General features: G+C 34.2%; 2 protein-coding genes across 4 annotated transcripts in view; one reads left to right on the plus strand and one right to left on the minus strand.

The window, feature by feature from the left end:
* The window catches only part of LOC142981233 (uncharacterized), a 107,605-nt gene that overhangs the window by 41,936 nt on the left and 43,881 nt on the right, over positions 1–21,788 (minus strand). The gene's annotated exons all lie outside the window — the stretch shown is intronic.
* Positions 4,926–21,788, plus strand: part of LOC142981232 (uncharacterized) — a 75,207-nt gene continuing 58,344 nt past the window's right edge. For both annotated transcript variants that reach the window (XM_076126990.1, XM_076126991.1), the window contains exon 1: positions 4,926–5,120. The gene's annotated coding sequence lies outside the window, so the exon portion shown is untranslated. The remainder of the gene's footprint in view (positions 5,121–21,788) is intronic.

The following is a 21,788-nucleotide window of genomic DNA, read 5'->3' on the forward strand; positions in this document are numbered from 1 at the left end:
ATATGGAAATAAGAGATACCTCCCTGGAATATGATACTGTTCGAGAATACAAGCAGATCCTTTAGAAACAGTTTGTCTTGGGACAATTAGCAACACGTTGATGAACTTAGCTGGTATCTTTGTCTCGTGTTCTCCGTACGTACTTGTAGGGGTCCGGCCATTACGCTCTCATTCCACGACGCCCTCGGCCAGGACGCTCTCGAATAGAAAAAAACTGTTGGTCCACCACGCTCTCGGCCAGCACGCTCTCACTTTTTATGTTTTTTGGTAGGACACTTGAGTAAGTACAGTTTAGAACAAAATTGTAAAGAAGTTTTAAGAGTGTGTAGTAAGTAATAAAATCCTACTACTATTATAAAGGCGAAAGTTTGTAAGTATGGATGTATGGATGTTTGTTACTCTTTCACGTAAAAACTACTAAATGGATTATGATGAAATTTGGTATGTAGATAGCTGGAGTCCTGGAATAACATATAGACTACTTTTTATCCCGAAATTCCCACGGGATCGGGAAATACGCGGGTGAAACCGCGGGGCGCAGCTAGTAATAAATAAAACCGTCTTTTTTTCTGATTGTATAAATATTTATTTTTTTGGCACACAGAAGACAGGATAATTATAAATTCTAATAATAACAAAACTATACGAGCGTGCAAAATCATCAAATAAAAACAAACTAATGACTTTTTAAAAATCACAGTTTTTGCTTGATTATTTTATACGAAGCAGTTTGATTTATAAGTTCAATCCCTTTCATAGATGCATGTAGTTAGTATTTCACAAATTACGAGGTGTATCCTCTTTTCTCCCTTACTGGGGACGATGGCTCTTGATTTGTGTCAACTGGCCCGGTAAATATATCACCGGGCCAGTTAAAACTTATTTTCCCATGTGGCCCGGCGCCGGGCCAAGTCACCGGGCCAGATGGGATACAGTCTTAATTTTAAGTAAAATAAAATTAGAAGCAATATATTCAAAATTAAATTAAATTAAAGAAACACTTTCGTTTTTAACAGTACTTGCTTCAGCATCCTATTAAAAAAAGGTTTATATAAAAAGTGAGAGCGTGCTGGCCGAGAGCGTGGTGGACCAACAGTTTTTTTCTATTCGAGAGCGTCCTGGCCGAGGGCGTCGTGGAATGAGAGCGTAATGGCCGGACCCACTTGTAGTACTAATACTGCATAATATGTTGTTTCTGTTTGTTGTGTGCAGGTTCGTGCATTAGGGAATTAGTTAGGTAGTTGGAATTTGTAGGTATGCTTACATGCTATATTGTTACTAAATACTTATGCAATAATATGCATTGTTTGTTTATAGTTTCGAATTGTCCTACATCAGTTTACCTTAAAATTTATGAGTATGTCGATTAGACGAGTGATTAAAACATATGTATATTGATTGATTTAGAACCGTAGTGTGGCATACACATAGTAAGGAAAGCTTTAGTCAGCAGTAAGTGGAGGCTGTATATAATAATGATGAGGAGTATCACGGAAAGGTTTTAGGTATGTTTCTACTGTGTTTCTGCTTCGTATATAATAGACACTCAATAGTTTATATTTACATCCAAATCGGATCATATATTAACGGATTATTGAAGCTGTCAGATCCTTAACTTAACTTAGCTAAAGATCGGAATCAAAAACTAAAATTTGATTTATAGCAAAATGGGAGCAAAAAATTCTAGCAAAGAAAATAACCACACCATTTCCTTGTATTTTGATTCAATCAGCACTTTAACAAATAGAGCTAACACTCGCTGAAGGCGTGAAAGGAGATCCTCTGAAACAATTGAACACGAGTGTATTGAGAACACTCTGGGATACTTCAATTTCTTATCTAAATATTGCAGATCTAACAAAACGGAGTGAGGAAATAATACAGTTGTTTTAGAGCGATTTCTACTACTGTCGACAATCGGCAACCGGCTAGCTATCGAGAAATTTTGTATGAAAGTCTGATCAGCGCCTCTAGCAGGTGCCATAGGAATTAATTGTTAAGTACATTTTAAATGTCAAATTCTTCATACTTGTTGGTACAGACAGTAGGCAATCGCGCTACAGTTTGCAGAATTTGTATGTACCTAAATTTAAAAAAAGTTAACCATTAACATTGTCATACCATTTCTGTATTAAGTTAAAAGCTTTATGATTGCCAGTGAAGGCCAATAAAAAATGTGCAAACCTTTTAACAGCTGCAGAAAAATAAAGAAGTTTACTTTATGGACCTTTCCAGACACTCTTAACATCGTTTAGCGAATTTATTAAAAAGGTAAATTTTACCTTTGTATTATTTGATAAATTCTCGTTTCATATCTTTATATTTTTTAGAGACTGAAAGAAGGAAAGAGGTTGTCAATTCTACGGTTATTTTTTGTTTAAAAGGTTGTGCTTCCCATGTGGCTTTTTAATCAGTTTTAAAAGCAGAATACCTTATAACTATCCTATAACCCTTCGTCTATCACCAGGCTGAATCACACACATAAACCGTGATAGCTAGACAAGCCCAGAAAAAGATTTCGAGTTGAGCTAGATACTAAAAATTGGTTTCAAATAGCTTTAGATAGATTGGTGGAGGGAGGAAGATGAACCTTTGCTTTGCAGGCTGATAATACGTATACACATAAATAATATCACGCCTTTTTCCATAGAGGCAGACAGAGACCAAAGAACGCCACTTGGTACGATCCTTACAAACTTAAATTTGCTGTACTATCTTATCAGGCAGATACTGCCAGATACTGCAGTATTTTATTCCCTTCTATACACAATTGAAGCTTTCAAAACTAGAAGCTAACATCGTTCAGTTATGATTAACATTATTAATGGTAATGGCGGGTTGGTTGCCAATTTTCACGTTATTATGCCTCGGTTAGTGCGGTACCTGGCACTGATACAATGCCTATCTACTGATCCTATGGCCTTTCAAAATGTCTTCTATTGTTTCCATTTATATATGTACATGAAGTTAAATATATAAAGCGGTAAACTTTCTTTCTATGTAAAAAGCGTCACCTACCTACTTAATAAATAAAATAAACTTATCTCATTATAGTCAGAACTGGGTAAATAAATATGATGCATACTTTTCTGATATATTTAATACATATTTATTAAATTTTCGTTATCATTTTTCACTTTCCATTTTAACTTTCTCTATCAGAAAGACACTGTTAAAAATATATCATAGACCATTTTTTGACACTCCTTATGGTTTACAGTCCATAAGTACACATTTAATCGCTAGGTAATAAAATACCTAGTCACTCTTAAAATCAGTATAACATCTCAGGATATTTACTTTGAAGCGTTTAACATACAGATAAATGCACAACAGAATTTAGTGTCTTTCCATAATATATTATACCTGAACACTTTCTGTAATCAAGTATTCGTTCTCTTATTCTGCGTACTTATTACTCACATACGTTATTTTTCCTTGAACAATGTGTGTACTGCAAAACTCAAAACACGAAGACGTCAATCGTCAACTCGATTAAGTCAGCAACGGAGAAAAATCAAAGCAAGATCGAGCATAACTGAAAGAGATTACAGAGATTATAAAAGAGCGATTTTTTGAAAACATTTTATCATTGTCAACTCCAAGATTTTTTAACAAAAAACTACGCGAACATAGTTTATCAAGTTTGTCCCACACTTAAGGAACACAACATAAAAAGAACACGAAAAATTTGACACGGATCTCTACAAAAACCCCAGTTTAGTTTGCCAACAAATTACCACAAGCCGTTAAAACTAAATTAATGCAAAAGTCACATATTTTTCCAAATGAAATGCTTGGGAAATTTTGCTAAGTTGCCAAGTTTAGCGGACTAACTGACATGCCCCTGTGGAAAGCATCGTTGTCAGGTATTTATAGAAATGCAACCTTACCGCTCTTACTTGAACATATAATACTAGCACAAGATCTCTTCATATCTTTCGTTTATATTGCCATTTAATTACACTAATGCATCATGCAAAACATGATGCAAAATTTCCCTGTTCTATATATTTTTGTATCGTATAAAAACGTTCGCTTGGCTATATTTTGTTGAAAGCGTGCCAGGATATTCATACTTTCTTTGTCATAAAATCCATCTCACACATTGTAATGCAAAAATATTCTCTTTGTAGATAAATCGTGGCCTGTGGCTTAAAGCCGTGTTACGATTATTACTTTGAGTGCACTTGGGCTTCAAAAATATTTATCTTATAAATTATGTAATATATTTAAATATACTGCAGTGCTTTTACGTATATAATGGCATTTTACTTGAATTATCATAACTACTTTGCTGTATTTAAATTCTTCTTTTTAGTACACAAAAAGATAAAATGCTTCTCGAGTGTTGTCAAAACTACTCCAGCTCAGAGTAATGTTTATGAGAGCTGCCAACTTTTAATTTACAACTTTGTAGAATTTATGAAGCACTTCGCTGTACCGAGAATTTTTTCTTGTTATTTCCAGTAACTTAAATAATAAATGTTTGATAAAAGATGGACGGGCCTCCCAAATAAAGTTGGATCCATCACGTAACTTTTTTAAACGTCACTTTGAGTGGCTCAAACATAAAATAAATGTTCGTTTACTTTTGTTTGTCGTTACTGAGACGTCAATTCAAGTTTTGCCTCGACGTCGTTCGCTAGAAGAACGATTCTTTGAACTTTTTCTTTTTCAATAACAGATTTGGCGCCTCCGAAACCGGTTCTTTCACTTTCCATAGAGGTGCATGTCCATCGAGCGAGGCAGACAAGCGAATCATCTCAACGAATGAGTCAGAACGATCAATTTTTTGGGTGCTTTCTCCCACACCTGCCCGAAAGGGGCACGGATCACGGATACGAACACTTTCCACTGGGGGGAAATGGGAGCAGCGTTTTGCATGGCCTTGATTCGAGAAGCCGAGCGACGGTGCCGCTTCGCACCGCCACCACGCGATCAGTCTTTGTCGGACGTTCGTACACAGCATACGCGTCGAGCGAAACTTCGTTGTGCGAGAGACGCGCGCCGCGAGTGACTCCACCAGTGCTACAAGTGACAAAACAAAGTGAACGCAGTGATTTACATTGTCGGAGGATACCTCGAGCAAATCTGGAGCGATACGTTAACTTTAGGAGGTGTGTTTCATTCAGTTTTACGTACCACTATATTAGTTTCGCACGCGCGAACCAATGTTTATGTTTGTTTTGTGAATGAGCGTCGTGTCCATTCAGGTATCGGATGATATTTTTGTGGTTGGCCAGGGTTTGCGCTACGGATATTCGTTAGTTATGTTTACGGCCGACGCTGAACGTAAAAAATGTGAAAGTTATTTGACGTGTGCGGTTTTGCGCGAGCAGACAGTGTGCGGCGTCTTTATCGCGATCCCAGTCACGCTTGTCTGAAGCTCGATTATTTATTGTTTAGTACGATGGAAACTCATTTTCCAAATGTCGAATTTCCCTTTTGTATATTTTGCGAGACTCGTAAAGAGTCCGAAAACGTAATTAAGATTTAAATAATAGTTCTTTTGTTCGAGTTCCCGAGTTTATGTTCTTTTAATGCTAAATTTGCATGCGAAGTTAAATACCTTGCTTTGATAAAGATATTACTTGAATTATTCATAGCATTAATCATTTAGGGAAATTTATGATTAAGATAAGGAAAGTAGCTCGGGAAACGTTCAGCTGCGATGAATTTACTAAACTTAATTAGAACACTTAATTATCCTAATCTCTTCGAAATGCCGGTAAGAAGGTGATTGATGGCTTCGACCTACTTATACTACTTCTACCTTCCCAAATCTTAGATATACTAACATACAGGAACATAACAAATTCAACCACTCGAAATAGGATATCAGTTATCCTACATTTCTTAAATCATCCATACAAGACATAAAACTGAATCAGTTTTCCCAAACAGTTACTTACTCCAAACCACCTTCTCAACGAATTACCGAATTTAAGTAAAGCAAACGAAGGCCTGTAATGAGAGCTGATAATGACAGGGCCTATCGGAAACTGAGCACAATTACTAGGCACTTTGTAACATAATGCTATTACAGTTTAAGCCCCTAAGGAGAATCTGAAGCTAGAGACTATCTATGTAATCAACTTTCTATTTTTACTTGTACTGCAATAGAATTTCACTCGAGTTTTTCTTTAGAGAGGTGTATACGAGATAGTGGAATTAATGGAGCTAAGTGATTATGATATTTTGCAAAGTTTACTAAAACTGTACGTAAAAAAGCACATAAGCATACATACAATGACGCTTTATTTTCATAGGGGTAGGCAAAGACCAGAGAACACATATTAAAAGAACACATATTCACAGAGCAAATAAATTTTCAAAGACTTCTTAACGCCTCAAAAAGTTATGAATAAGATTATTATCGATGCCGTCACAGCATGTAAAATATCACCGAAAACATTTGTCAGACATCTCAATAACATACAATAAAGAATCAATTGATTCACCATTCAAAATAAGCGAACGATTGTACGAAAATTTGATAAAAAAAGTGCTTCGAACATTTCCTTTCGCGGAATAATCGCTTGAAGTTTAATATCGCACCGTTTACGATTATGACACGTCTTTTCGTGAAAGCGCGAAATTCTTTTGCCAAAATATATATCGTTTATTTTGCTAAAAAGGAAAGAGAGAATACTTTTTTACCGTTTGTTTATTTTAGTATTTTAAGCATCAAGTCCGCAAGCATTGTTTACATTGCCTTTTGGCTACCGATATGCAAACGAATTCAGAAAAAAATGTGAAATATCTCAATTTTTATCTCTTTGATACAAACCTATGTTTATTTTGGGATTATTAAATCTGCGTTTTTCCTTTTGTTGTTACCTTTTTTCGAGGTACGGTCTCCTTTGATATGGTAAAGACTATTTATTTTATCAACCTCCGATGTTAATTTCGGCATTGGATTTTATTTTTTCTGTTCATCTGTCTGTGTTGTTTATTACATTTATGATAAATTGAAGCTATGAATTTTGATCGTTTATATCTTTATTTTCCTACTATATAAGTAAAGATTCTATCTAACCGCAATGTGCAAAATATTGGGTAAAATATCTATCTCATCTAAGGTATCATACTTTAAATCAAACAGTATCTCAGAAAATGTGACTTTTACGTACATATAACAAATACAAATTAAATTATGAGTCCTCTTTGTACGCCCTGAATATGTAGGCAGAATAATGAATGCCTTTGCCATTTACAGTATCTGCTCGAGACAAATAAATTGGGGCGTATCTATGAAAGTAAGCAATTACATTTTGGTACAATGTTATGAAGCTGATAGGAACGGAATTACGTAGTTCTATTCTCTGAATTAGTGGCAATCAAATTAGCATTCGCCGGCGAAATTCCAAACTATTGTAGGATAACGAATTTCAGAGTATTTTTTGGCTTGAAACTTCTATTATGGGCAGCAATCCCATTAAGTATAATAATACGTACAATAACTTCCATTAGCTAGGAACGCCAAAAACTAATGTTTTTAAATAACGCAACGAATAAAAATAATATTGAAACACGTCTACTAGGTTTTTTTGCCAAAGTAAGGTTTAAGATATTATAACTTTCACGGTTAAACTAAAACAATCATATTTTCCTTTACACCTATTCGCTTTCTTGTATACGAACATACCATTTTAGCTTGTCATGTATAAGTTCGGAGTATATAAAGTTTCATACAAACTTAGCTATACTGCTTCATAAAAGTAACTTATACATAAGAGTAATTAGCATTGTTCCCTTTCGAGATGATCGCAGTGATGTTAATCAGACTAAAAGGGTTTTTGAAATAACTTTTGAAAACATTATCGTGGATCTTTTAATTATTTTACGATTATCTATTACTTTTAAACTAAGTAGCTTTTAAAATAAACTCATTTTATAACTACAAATTAGAGGTTTATGACTGAATTTCGACTTTAGTTTGTAAAAGTAGGTTTGAAACAAGTAAAAAATTTGACACATTCAGATCATCATACCGTGCAAACTTCTACTGCAATGCAGATTTTAGGAAAACAAAGCAAAGGAGTGATGCCTGACAGGCAAAGAATTAACAAATCGCAGATATTCTAGTGAGTCTACCGAATATCGTAAACTTTTTAACGATTACTAATAGCTTCAACATAATTGGCAGGAACCATTTTTGGCGCGAAATTTCTACCAAAATGGCCGACTTAGTCTTTTATATCGGCAATCTGCTTTTTATAGACACTGTTATAGCAAACTTTGATTAAAGAAATCCATTTTCTTTCTCTCGTTTCGTGTAAAAAGGGGTCAAGTTTAGTTTTAGTGGCTAATAAATTACAATATGCAAAATTCCTGAGAGATTTGGATAACAGAATAATGAGATATTTCGTTCGCAATTTACCAAATGGACTACTAAAAATTAAATGTGCAGTCGTTCGGGAAATGTGGTTACGATTTCCTTGTAAAATGCAGAAGAATCGGTTCTATTGGCGATAATTAGATTTCCAACCAGTGTGTTCTGAATTGAACGAGAAAGATGAAAGTAGCTGTGGGCAAATAGCACTCGAAAGCGATTTACCGATGTCATTTAAAAGATTAGCAGGTTTTCGTTTTATTACTTCCTATGAAAAAGGGGATATCGTGCTAATAACATAATTCCTAAAATCAATCCTACACTAAGGTACTACAACCTTATTAAGTTGGATCTCGCTGTAGTAATGATTAGAGCTCTATAATTATTTGTTTTTAACAAATCATTTCTTTAACTATGCTCTTAGCAAACGAAATGTCTTGAATAAGAAATTGCATGCCTATTTTCTGTTAGGTACACCTAACAATTATCTAGTTCCTCAACTTAAAATAGCGGCAGTATTTCAAAATAAAAGCTACTAGCAGCTGAACAGAAGGAAATGGTTCATGTTACCTGGATTCCTTCTGTAAGTGATGACGCGTAGGATTGCGGGTGACGTCGGGAATGTCGGGACGATTTCCACCAGCTCTGGGACAACACGATAACGAACATTCAGCTGTATTTATTCGCTATGTTAACTATGAGTTAGCAATTTTCCGTCGCTTTAATTTGTTGAAAATGGGCATATCGTTCATATTAAAGGTGTAAGACTGCCCTTATCTGCATTGCATGTTTTATTAACGCATTGTGAACCTTACTGACTGACTATGGCTGTTGAAAAATCTGTTGGTACGGGCCATGATGTGTCGCGTATCGTAATGTGGATTTTATATCATAAAGTAACACTTGGAACAACGCGAAAATGTAAGTAGGTCGTTTTACCTTTTAAAATGTGCCTTCATATCGTAACGATACTTTTTTCACTGCAGAGAAAACCTTCAATAGCGGTAACAAACGTTTGCGTTTTTTTATCTCACTGGCAACACTGCGACCTTCACCTGACATTCGAAGCAGGAAGCGAGGTGGGCAAACCTTATTATTATGTAAACAAACCTTTGCATGCTCAGTAGCCCTAAAGTTGCGTGCGCCTATCGTGAAATTAACGGTGACAGTTGGCAAACAACCCGGCAGGGTTCACCGGTTCAACCCGGTTCAAACCTATGCTAATGGGACAAACATAACACAATATTGCAGATTTTGTACGTATTCCAAGCTTGCGAATTATTTGACCAAATTTTGTACTAGCTAAAAAGTCTTACCTTTATAAAGGGGCACCCAATTAAATGTTTTGATGCATTTCTAAAATTTAATCAATTTTTGGCACACTTTCAGTATTATTATCACAGATTTCAGTTAACAACTAGTGTACGCAAAATTTATGGTTACTATTCAATACATTGCCGTTTTTACGTAACGTGTTAATTTCTATAATCCAATAGAGAAAACAATGTACAGCATAGTCTTTCAAATAGTTGTTATAGTCCCCAAACGAAGATTATTAAGTACAGTCAGTATCAGAAAAGTGTCTAAAACCTACATTTAACTCAAACCAACTCTAAGATCATGAAAAAAAACATTTTTAATACGAGTACCTAGCTACTGCAAATACTACTATGTAATTCAAAAAGTACCTACTTTAAGAGATTTTTGATCATGACAGTAGTTTTTCACCAGTCATGACCCTGCAAACTATAGATTGATATTCTCTGTGACAGTTCTCCCTTACATTTGAGATATATTTACGGTCTGCGATATTAATCTTATTTCGTTTGACACGTAAGTAATAGGTATTTTCGTTGGATAAGATAAAATGCTATCAATATTTTCCCGGTAATTGGTAATAGATATTCCTTTGTAATTGTGACCGATTGTATTATATTTCGTATATGAAACTGATCTATATAAGTAAGTCTATATAGATCTAATAAAGATGGTACCCGTGAGTCGTCTGACAACATTTTTATTTGTTTTTTTTATTTTTCTAAATCGCTACGCTTTAAAAGCTAATTAATGAAACTTTTTTCTAACTATTTAAGTTTTATCTTTCTTATATACTGAAAAGTATATAAAACGACATGATATTAGGGGCATTGTCAGTTTTGTTCTTTTAAACGTTTCTTAGGTACTAAGTAAACATTTTGTTGGTATTTTAATTCAACAAAATAAAAAGAGTATAAAAATATTTTACAATTATATGCTAAAACTAATCTCGGTTTACAATTAATCACTTTGATGCACCCATATTTTAATAAGATTTAATGGCGTGATTGTTTTTGAAATAAGACATCACAATAAAAACAGATTCAAAATTAAATGTTATCGACCGTAACCTTATATTTCAAAAAGGTTCATTAATCAAACCACTACTGGTCATTTTGTTTATTCCAATAAATAATTCGTTTAAATTAAAACAAGCTTCAAACAAAATTATAAAACAAACAGTCTGTCAACTTTTTTAAACTAACATCTAAATTCGCAAATGAATTTCGTAGCTGACATTTTTTTGCCGCCATATTTCGTCAAGCGAGAAAACATTTTTAACATGAAGATCCACATCATGACAAGTAAACAAGACAACCTGTACAAAGGCATTGTTGACTTTGTTTTTCGTTGTGAATCTGTGTTTTTCTTTCATCTGTGGGCTGTGTGAAAAGCTAAAAGGGTACAACAATAGCGCTGGCGCATATCCCTCGAGCTTTTTCAGCTCAGGTGTGCTTCAAACAAGATCATAAGCCTGCTTTTTGTCTTAAGGCTTGTTTTAGGACTCTGAATTTTAAAATGAGATGTTGTTGTCTCTGTCCCTATTTTGTTGCAAATAAATCATAGGTAAGCTATAGTTATTATTTTTGATGTCTTATTAAAGTCGGTCAAATAAATAACGAAGAGTAAGGAGAACGTCAACGAGGTTTTTTTTTTCAAAAAGACAGAAAGTAAAAATATTTAATGATCTTGTTGCGGTTATGGTCTTCTGCTGTTTTAGTAGATAATAATAGGCCTCTATTATTTAAACCGACAAAGATTTTTATGTCCCAATTCGTTCTCATTTCATAATGTTATTCTTTCATTACAGCAATTTCATTTTAGATTTTTCTCAAAAATACTTGTCCGAAATTCTATTCCGTGTTGCTTCTAAAAATATCTAAGGGCTGTTCACGAACGTAGGATAGAATGTCTAGGGGGAAAAGTGCTTCGTCACATGCCTGAAGCATTCCATTGTGGACACAAATAATCTTTTTTTGGGTTAACTTGCCACTCTTGATAATATGGACATTATGTAACCAGACCTTTTAGGCTCATGTGTGTTTAGGCCCATAGTTCCAACCTCTTTTATGATAAGTTATTTTCGTTTGATCAAAAATACATTAAAACGGCTCGTTAAGATTTTATACTTGTATATTTTGTGAGCTCCCGGCTATTAGGGACATTAATTATAGTCATTAAAGGGAATCAGAGGGACCTTTGGAATATCGGTTTTTGTTTTCATTTGGGTTGCAAATATGACTAATGACAGTCGTTTCTTGAAAAAAAAAGAGCACGAGTATTAGTTTTTTAATAAGTTTATTTCCATTAACCTTTAAGATATCCTTTAAAGTTATGAAAGAATATTTTAAGTAAAATTATTATTATTAATATAATGCATTGGTAAATAGCAGCAATATAAGTTAAAAAGTAGGAGTAAGATTAGTATGCACTAAAATTATTTATTTAGATTATAGTTACATACGTACATATTGGTAGGATATAAACAGAATGGAATTTCAGTGCCGAACAGAATTCAATATTCAAGTGAAACATTAATTAATATAGGAGTGTTATGATTGAATATTTGCGCAACAAATACTGAGCAATACCAATACCCTTCTAAATATTATATTATGTTTAGACGTAATATGCCCTTTGAAGATTATATCTCAGAGGTATCTATCATGAAATTCAATATTAAGCAGGTAACCACGTGAAATACTACTCTTCCAAATTATTTCAGTCGAAATGATGAATTAAATATAGTTTCGCAGATGACGTTTCGAAAATTTCCCGCCAAATCAGCTGTCATTTTTACTTTTTTACCACAGACTCCATCCGTTCTAAATTCAATCGCAGTCATAAACCAACCAAGGCGTGTCGAAACAAAGAGGATAACTCATAATACGTGGTTACTTATCCAAATGTCTGTGTTTAAACGTACTGCTTATAACAATGGTGGACCATTGTCGGCCATGTATGGCGTGGGACGAAACTTATTGAAACCTTGCCAGAATCTATACGAGCATTGTTTAAGCTAAATGTTTACAATATTGTTTATTTTATGTGAGCCAATGTTGACAGGCAAATGAACGTTTAAGTTATAGATATTATTGTGAGAGCGACAATTATGTCTGGCAGACAGACATAATATTTTCTTTTAGTCACTAGTTTTGTCTGTTTTCTCCGAGTAGCCGCATTTCCCGGGATAAAAAGTAGCCTTTGTAAAGGAAAGGAATGCAGATTTCCATTCATAAAAGGATTTATTAAATAGTTCAGTACTTTTACAGATTTTTTCCTTTTTCCTTTAGTGAGAGAGTTATTTTAAAATTGCATTCTTTGTTAATTAATACGGAGTGGTTGTTACTTAACTATAGCTATTCATCTTATTGCAACAACCATTCACACTAATTCGTTCTGGTAATTCTAGACAAAAGACAGACTTACAGGACATTGAAAGATATTTTTCAGCATTGAAGGTCATTGACTTTCTCTATTTGACAGAATATTTACACCAAAGACCAATAAATATAAAAAATAACGTTATAAAATTCAACAGTTTTTTCTTAGCAATAAAGTTGTAAAATAATAAAAAACTTTTGTTTTTCATCAAACTCATCACGAAATATCTTTAAAAGTGACCTTATCAAAACCAACACCGAAAAAAGTAACCAAAAATAAATATAAGACGTGTCTTATAGTTTGGCGGGAAAGTGCGCCGCGATGTCATTGTGACAGCTTGCGGACAACATGGCCGCTTCCCTACAATATCAGAGCCTTTGACGATGTCACAAGCATTATACAAGAGGCACTTTACAGACTCTATGAGAAGCATTTCAGTTTAAAATGTGCTTTCTCAGACTGCACGTTTTATGATAAAGTGGTCGCTAGAAATTGTACAATTTTATTTTCTATTTTTCATCGTTTATATTGTATCGAGTTTGTAGGTTCTTTGTGATTTTTGTAAATCTTAAATGAGTTAGTATGAAAAGTCTTCTTTGTCAACAAAACGCTCCTTCAGGAAGCATGTTGCACAAGCTGTATTTTAAGCCCTGATCTATCTAAATCAAATATTGTCGTAGTAAAATTAACATTTATGCTAAGGTAAAACTTTTACTAATGAATCAGCCCTGCAAAATACACCTTTTTACTGTTAGTAAAAAAGTAATATTGCAATAAACATATAGGTAACTTTACTAACATGCTCGTCGAGAAAAAGGGATTTTCGGCCTATATTCAGTACAATACAATCAACCCTAATAAATCGTATTGTCATTACGCGGCATAGGGTATCCCTTAATTAATTCAGAATACCTACACAATACTACTGATACAATGGCGGTCGACAAGGGAAAGTCATGTGGGCTTCGATGCCAATGGGCGAGGAGAAAGCTTCGTAAATTCATTATGCACTCACAAGTGGGTAAGTATAACTATTATATTTATTTAGTGATTGTATAACGATTGAGTTTTCTCTTTATTTGTTTTAAATGAGGTTAGGAAGTACAAAATTACAATAATATACAGTGTCAAGTACTTTACCATTGCTGGGAACGGGTCGCAGCAAAAGAGTATAATGTTCTAACTTTACTTAAATGATATTGTCTCGTAATCTTATAGGGTCTCACTATAAGATTGAAATAGTGATGATTAATTGGTGACTAATCTTTCAAAACTTCCAACCAGACACACTAGAAAACAGAAGCACTGAGCAGTGCGAACATTAAAACTACTGCTTTTGTCGCAACGCAACTGCTAACGCAAGTAGATGTAAACTACCTCTAAAGCAATATTTAGTATCCAAGAAATCAGTTGACATAACCATACAGATTGGTACACAAGTTCAGAAGGCCATACAAACACAGTTATGTAAATATGACGCACTTTTAACAATTACGTACAAAAGAAAAACCTACATTTTTGACAGTTAAAAATAACAATGTTATATCACAAGTTGCGACAAAGAGACGGGCCATCAGTGAGTTTGTATAGACTTGTGATGAATGAACGTGACCTAACGTATTAAGCGTATAACTCTTACTGAGAATAACCCAAATTGTGAGTGAATGTGTAAGATTTTTTCGTAGCCTTTGAGAATAGTATACGGATTTGTTCGGTGATTCTATAAATAGTCAAAAGGACGAATAAATGAAATCATTGCTATACAAATGCCTTCATCTCGGCATGAGAGTAGACAGTGGAGTGAGCAAAGACCAAATTCTTTAGCAGTTGAATCTTTTTAGAAACTGATACTCCCAATTATATGAGAAACTAAGACAATAAAATGATTTCAATTCGTAAAGTCCCTTAATTGATGCGGTTCGCAGATTGGGGATATTTCAATCAGGCACACCAAATGTATCGGAGTCGATTGAATTGGAAAATTAATTGTGGGCATTAATCCGGTTTAGATGGCACCCGGATGAAGGGAATAGCTTTCAAATTTCAGCAATGGGTAATTTACAGAGGCGCTGAAATTTATTGCATTTGAAAATTGCCTATTGGCTTCCGTTTGGTCGGATTGGAGATGTTATGTTGACATACTAAACAAGTAACTGTTGGCAGAATGATGACGATACAAATTCTGGTTTGGAGCCGTGCCCGGCAAATGTCATGGCAGTATATATATGTAGGTTATAAAAGTAAATACAGAGAGTATTAAAATTGTTAAAAAGTCGGATTTTAACGGCGTCAACTAAGACCAAAGACTGTGTCCCATCTTTCATTTTTAATACTTTTTCCTATTGTTGTCGAAAAATTCTATCGCTTATCATCAATATTAAGTCCCCAACTTGCACTTGGCCAGAGTGGCGAACTCAAGGCTTAACCCCTCCCTCATTACTAAAGGAGACCCTTGCCCAGGAGTGTGACATTATTGGGTTAAAAATATTTATTTTTATTATTTTCAATATTGTCGAAACTGTGAATACATGCAGATTTATATAAACATTTGTGTACTTTTATTTTGTCCTTCGTACACTCGCCATTAATCATATTCTAGCGGGAAATAGTTTTGTTTGACCAAAAAATACCAACGCTCGGACTCCGGCAACTTAGCATTAAGCCTAATTTATTACGACCATAGTCAAAAAGTTTTTACGCGAGTGTAGTGCGGACCAACAAGGCATACTAAAAGCACATATTAAACTTTTGTTTTACTGTTAATATAAATGTTTTTTGTTTGTGCATAAAATTACTCACCTAAAAAGCTAACAATAAAATAGGTATGTTTCTATTTCAATGATTATTATAAAGTTGACATTTTTGACAGATAGGATAACGAATTTCCGAAAAATGTTTTGGTTTCGTTGCATTTTTGACGTGAAAGTCAAAAACCCCGTCAAAAAGTTAAAATCCTACAATAGAGGTATAACTCCATTTTATAATCTCATTCTCTTCTCTAAGTTTTGTGCAAATTAAATTCACTATTTTTATATCATATTAGTACTTTTCTACAATCAATAATAATATAAAATAACCAGTATCATTCTAATCTAAGAATCCCAGAACAAGCCATTTAAGATACATACAACCTAGATATACATGTACGCGGACCCAGTTCTTAGTATTTGAGAGTACAATCGGTCACCGGTACATGGGCTCAAGTCTTACAAAGGCTTTGTCTCAAGAGTAATCCGAAGGGATTCACACTGGCTAAGGCCGGATTAAGCTATTTTTTGCCGTCGGTAAAAGCTATATGTAGTTTTGTGAAACTGTGATTGAGAAAAAGGTGGTATACTTGCGAGGGCACTGATTTTTTTTATATGTGGCATAGTGGTAAAGATTTGCTTCAATAAAACTAGGGCAAGATATATCGTGAGTTCGATTCCCGTATAAAACAAATGTTATTTCTACAGTTAGTTATTCCGGGTTATAATATATTTGCTGGCTATTGTTTGCGTGTTCGTAAAGCCCCTATGATACAATCCATTTATTCAAATCTATACTAATATTATAAAGAGGAAAAACTTGTACGTAAATAATTTTGAACGAGTTAGCTCAAAAAGGACTACACCGATTTTTAAAATTTCGCTTAGTGCTACATTGTCAGTGATTAATGTAGGCTAAGGTTTAATCGCAAGAAAAAAGAAGGCTACCTTCTAAAACTACAATAATGTTTTTCCATTTGTTACTTAAGTAAAAATATTAATACGTAGAATCTAAAACAGTTTTATCAATTATAAATCCTAGCGAACATCATTAATTCTGATTTAAACAGTCTATTTGTTAATTAACTCAGCTTTAATTAAATCCGTAGTACTAATTAGCAGTACAAGTTTCAATTAGTTAAATAATTATGTTTTGCACTGAATCAAAGACATAAAGCTTTGTGAATACTTCCACGCTGTAAACTGAACGCCATACTAACAAACTTTATTAAAATATATACAAAACGAATAAAAAAGTACTTTACTTGCAAGTGGCGCCGCCTAGTGGCCCTCAATTTCAACAATCATTACCATTATTTATGTTACATCCAAACGCGTCGTACTTTTCAATCCGAAAACTCAACAGTATAAAAACATAATTAAATCAAATTTTGCAAGCGTGAAACAAATTGTGAGCGGGAGTTTCAAACTCCGTGCTACATTTGTCGAAGTAGCTATACGCTGGTACATAATTGAAACTTTGTTGTTGGGACAAATACAGAAACAAGTTGCTTACACGAAGTAATTTGTCAGATTATAAACGGGAAATTATATTAAATGCCTGTTACGGTTTATAGATAAGTCTTGGATAACTTATTCAATGTGTGTGTGTTGTCCTAGCCTTTATTTCTTTATTTCGGCTACGACGACCAGTTTCATTGAAACCTGCCAACTGTGCAGGACTTGGTTTATAGTGGCCAAATGTGTGCACAATACACACGTACACTCTCTGTTCCTTCACTCTCATAACCCGGTGGAACGGATAACCGACATGACCAAAGAAAGGTCAGGCGCAGCACCGACGACTTTACGTGCTCTTCGAGGAACTACGACCTCAGCTTCCTACTGACAGAAAACTCAGAAAAGATTTTTTGGCCCGACCCGGGATTCGTACTCAAGACCTCCTGCGCCGCCGTCGCATACACTACAGAATAACGTACTCTGTAATATTTATTTACATTCTTATATTAAGAAAAGGAAATCCAATATATTAAATGTGTTTTGTACGGCTCCATATTGAGATTACAATCCTGACATGTTTCCATACATAAATGTGAAGAAAAAGTACGAGTACAATCTTGTGAGCGCACAGATCTTGGCATTGTATTACTTGTATTACATTTGTATCAACTGTGGACATAAATATACATATTTATTATGTATACAATACGTCAGATATCGCTACTTCATATGAAATTGTGGAAAAGAAAAAATGGTAGAGCGTCTTCAGGAAAAATATGTCATATATTATGATGACGTATATTAGTCGAGTCTAGTGTTTGGCGGAGTGCAGCTGCAGCTTCAGGCTTTTTAGGCACGAACTAATAAAGTAAACAATTCTAACTTGATGCCTTTCAAATCTTCAGAAATAAATAAAACCAGTCAGTCAGAATACTCTGATTCTATTGCTTTATTTCACAGTCCTATGTTAAATTGCCAGATTTTTTTTTTTGAAGTCAACTCCCGCACTATGAATTGCAACCAGACCCGAAACAATTATTTGTGGATCGCACAAATAATTGCTCCGTGTGGGAATCGGACCCACGACCTCCCGTTGCAGTGGTATCGGCGTGGCGACCTAAACCACTGCGCCACGGAGGCAGTCAAAAGAAAAGATTGAAAAAATAATATCTCATATAAAAAGCTTTATATAAAATCAGGAGCCTTTGCAAATGCAGTTGAATAATAACATAAATTATATCCTTATTAGGCCTTGAGTCTACGGAAACAATCCGTCACAATCAAATCACTTATTTGCTTAATGGATTCAATTAATTCTAGTTTTTATTTCTTGAAAGTGAAGTCAGACAATGGCTGTAGCCAAGATATTCGTGCCAAAAAAACGTCTCCGCCTTTGAAGGTCACTATCCAATCTGATATTACGAATTAACAAGCCTTCTTTGTCTTGAGATTAAGTTGCTGTAAATCTTTTAGAGGCTAATTGACATTGTTTTTGGAGATAGAATTTGTAGGCATGTGTTAAATTGGGTTACGTGTAAAAGTTTATAATATAAAGCGTCTTTATTGTAATTTTGGGCCTTATAATTATTACGCAACAGATAATTATTTTGTTTCTAGAGTCCGTGTGTCTATTGAATATAGAAGCATGATAGATCAGATTCTAGGTATTTATTAGTTACAGAAGTGCGTGCAGATATATTATCTGAGCAATTGCAGTGAGAGAAAGCTGGGCCTAAAGGCAAATAATATTTTTTTCGCAGATAGCACATTTTTTCATGATTTGCACCTTTGAATGGTTATTGGTTCCCTATGACGAAAAATCTATTCAAGTAGTAGTAAAGAAATTACTCTTTTCACACGGTTGAAGAAGTTAATTTCTTTAACAGTAAATATAATATGAACCTCCTACACATAACTGATGTTAAACACGAACAATGCAAATCAACCATAAAAAGCACTTACTTGCACTTGACCGCTTTTCTACATAAAAATATCAAAGTAAATTACATAAAAATTTGTTAAAACAGTGTTAAGGTCATAATAAAAGCTCATTTAAGACGATCGATTGTGTTCGTTGCGTGCCACCGGTACATCAGTGCGATGCAGGCCCCGCTGCCTTCGACGATAAATTTATAGCGAAGATTTACTACCACGAAGGTGTGATGAAAAGCATGCCAGTAGAATATTATGTAGACAATATTGCCTGGTACATTTTGAACGAATATTTTATGAAAATGTCTATTTTTCGTCGTGTTACAAGATTGTTTGTTGTGTACCAGTGTTCCGTTTTGGCTATACCTTTTCCGAACAAGTAAAAATAGTAAATTGTGAATTTGAGAATTACAATGGTTGACCGAAATCCACGCATTTTGTGGTGTTATGGATACAACAACTACCCTTAATTTGTTACAATAAAAACAAAGTGGTTGGTCTATAAATGCTTTCACCATATTTTCCGTATACCCTACTTTTGTGAAATACGAGGCACTGCTCTCCTTTTAAGTAATCTAGAAGAATTCAGATTAAGGAATACCTGTCTACGTCTTTAATAAATTAGCTAAGTGCTAGATATTTCGTATTAGTCTAATGGAAAACAAAAGTCCAAAAGCGAGTCGTTTCAATGCTAAATATATAATTGTAAACACAAAATTCCATTTCAGTGGCAGCCTGCATTGCACCCATAAAAAGTCCAAAACTGCAGAGAAATATTTGCTAATGGCGTGCACAAATTTGGAACATGCCGTGATAGGGTAGAGTAAAATAAATAATTTTCTAAGTTCACATTGAATAAACGTTGAACGATTGTCATGGTAATGCACGGTCGTGAATTGTGCCAAGTTTTGATACAAATGGCAAGGCATTGCTTGCAATTATAACGCTAAGTCAATGTGTTATTGAGTTGTAATGGATGAGAAAACATTAAAATCAATATTTTCGGAATAGCATACATTGTTTTCCAGTTGCTATTAATATAACTTTACTCAAATTAAACGCATCAATTTCTGTATTATTAACAGAGCAAACTCATTTCTTCCTCTTCTGCAACAGTCAATTTATGAAGATCTTTGCTGTTTAAAAGCTAGTTGCAACTGTTAGTATTTACGAACTTTAGCTGATAAAGAAACTTACATACTCACACAGCAGTACTAGTAATGTACCGTATAAAATACACGTTCTATAAATCAAACTCGTCTTTATCAAGTGAAGACAAAGACCATCTAGTCGACAGAATCCCTTAAGACATACCTACTTACTTACGAACTTAACAAAATCAAACCGCAACCCACGCCATAAAATAAATACATGTTAGTATATCTATTTATCTATCTCTATACATCATAAAAGAGACATATTTCACCAAAACAATGACATTATCCTTCAACAATACGTGTCGAATATTGAACAACGCCGAGACTAGCGGATATAACACGAACCACCTCAAGGAAATAGCTTATAATAGCTTTGTATGGCCGTCTGTTTGCACATTATTGTGTTGTTTTCACAATATATTGCTTTTCCATATACACTACATGTAATAAATGTCTTCATCAATACCTTATGGTGTGGAAGAAATGGTCTTTCTAAACACTGAGAAAACTGCTCTCGTATACTTTATAAATTGCTGCATTTGCGATAAATAATGCATTTAAATTAATCTGTACTAATACTAGCAGTCACGCGCGGCTCCTCTGGCATGTAGTTTCGGTTTATTCTTCTTTCCATCAACAGTAATAAACGAAATTATTCAACATCTGTTACATACATACATAAAACTCGCCTTCTTCCTATAGAGGTAGGCAAAGACTCGAAAACTCACATAAGACGATCCTTACAATCTTCTTTTGCTTCACACATTAGAAAAGTAAATGTATAAATAAAAGAAAGAATAGTTTTATTTCAACGCACCAATCTTGGAAATTACTAAATAGAGAGCCATTTCGATTAATATAGCTACTTCTTAAATAGAAATACATACGAGCAAAGCCACGGCAAACGCTAGTACATATATACTACATCTAATAGAGTTAACAGTACGACAGTAATCATATTAGTAGTGGAACCTACTTCCCTAGATCTGATAGAACCCGCAGTTACTTGGCGGATATTCATTCTAATTCATTTGCGACGTCTTACCTCCTCAGCTTTGCAACTAGTGACGTCACGGGCTCTACGTTTATAACTGTCAAGTTAAAGTCACCTTTAATATGAATATAGAGAATAGGCTGTACATTCTTCATAATAAAACACATTATATGTCACATATTCTGAACAAAACCGAGATGACTTAAGGCCTTAAAACCCCCCTCTGTCTAATTTGGGAGGTTTTGGGAGGACCTTTGCCCAGCAGTAAGACAGTAATGGGTTAAAAAAACATTGAAATGGATTCTTGTTGATAGACACCGCTTTTTCATCGAAACCAATATCATAATTTGTCTTGTTTGTATGTAACCGTAAACAGATAAAGATTAAGAGATTATTTAGAAAGTTCTTATTTAATTTTGGAAAATTGGCTGCATCTTCACATAAATATAAATAACTAC

This window comes from Anticarsia gemmatalis, chromosome 19 (genome assembly GCF_050436995.1).
Source record: "Anticarsia gemmatalis isolate Benzon Research Colony breed Stoneville strain chromosome 19, ilAntGemm2 primary, whole genome shotgun sequence".
NCBI lineage: Eukaryota > Metazoa > Arthropoda > Insecta > Lepidoptera > Erebidae > Anticarsia > Anticarsia gemmatalis.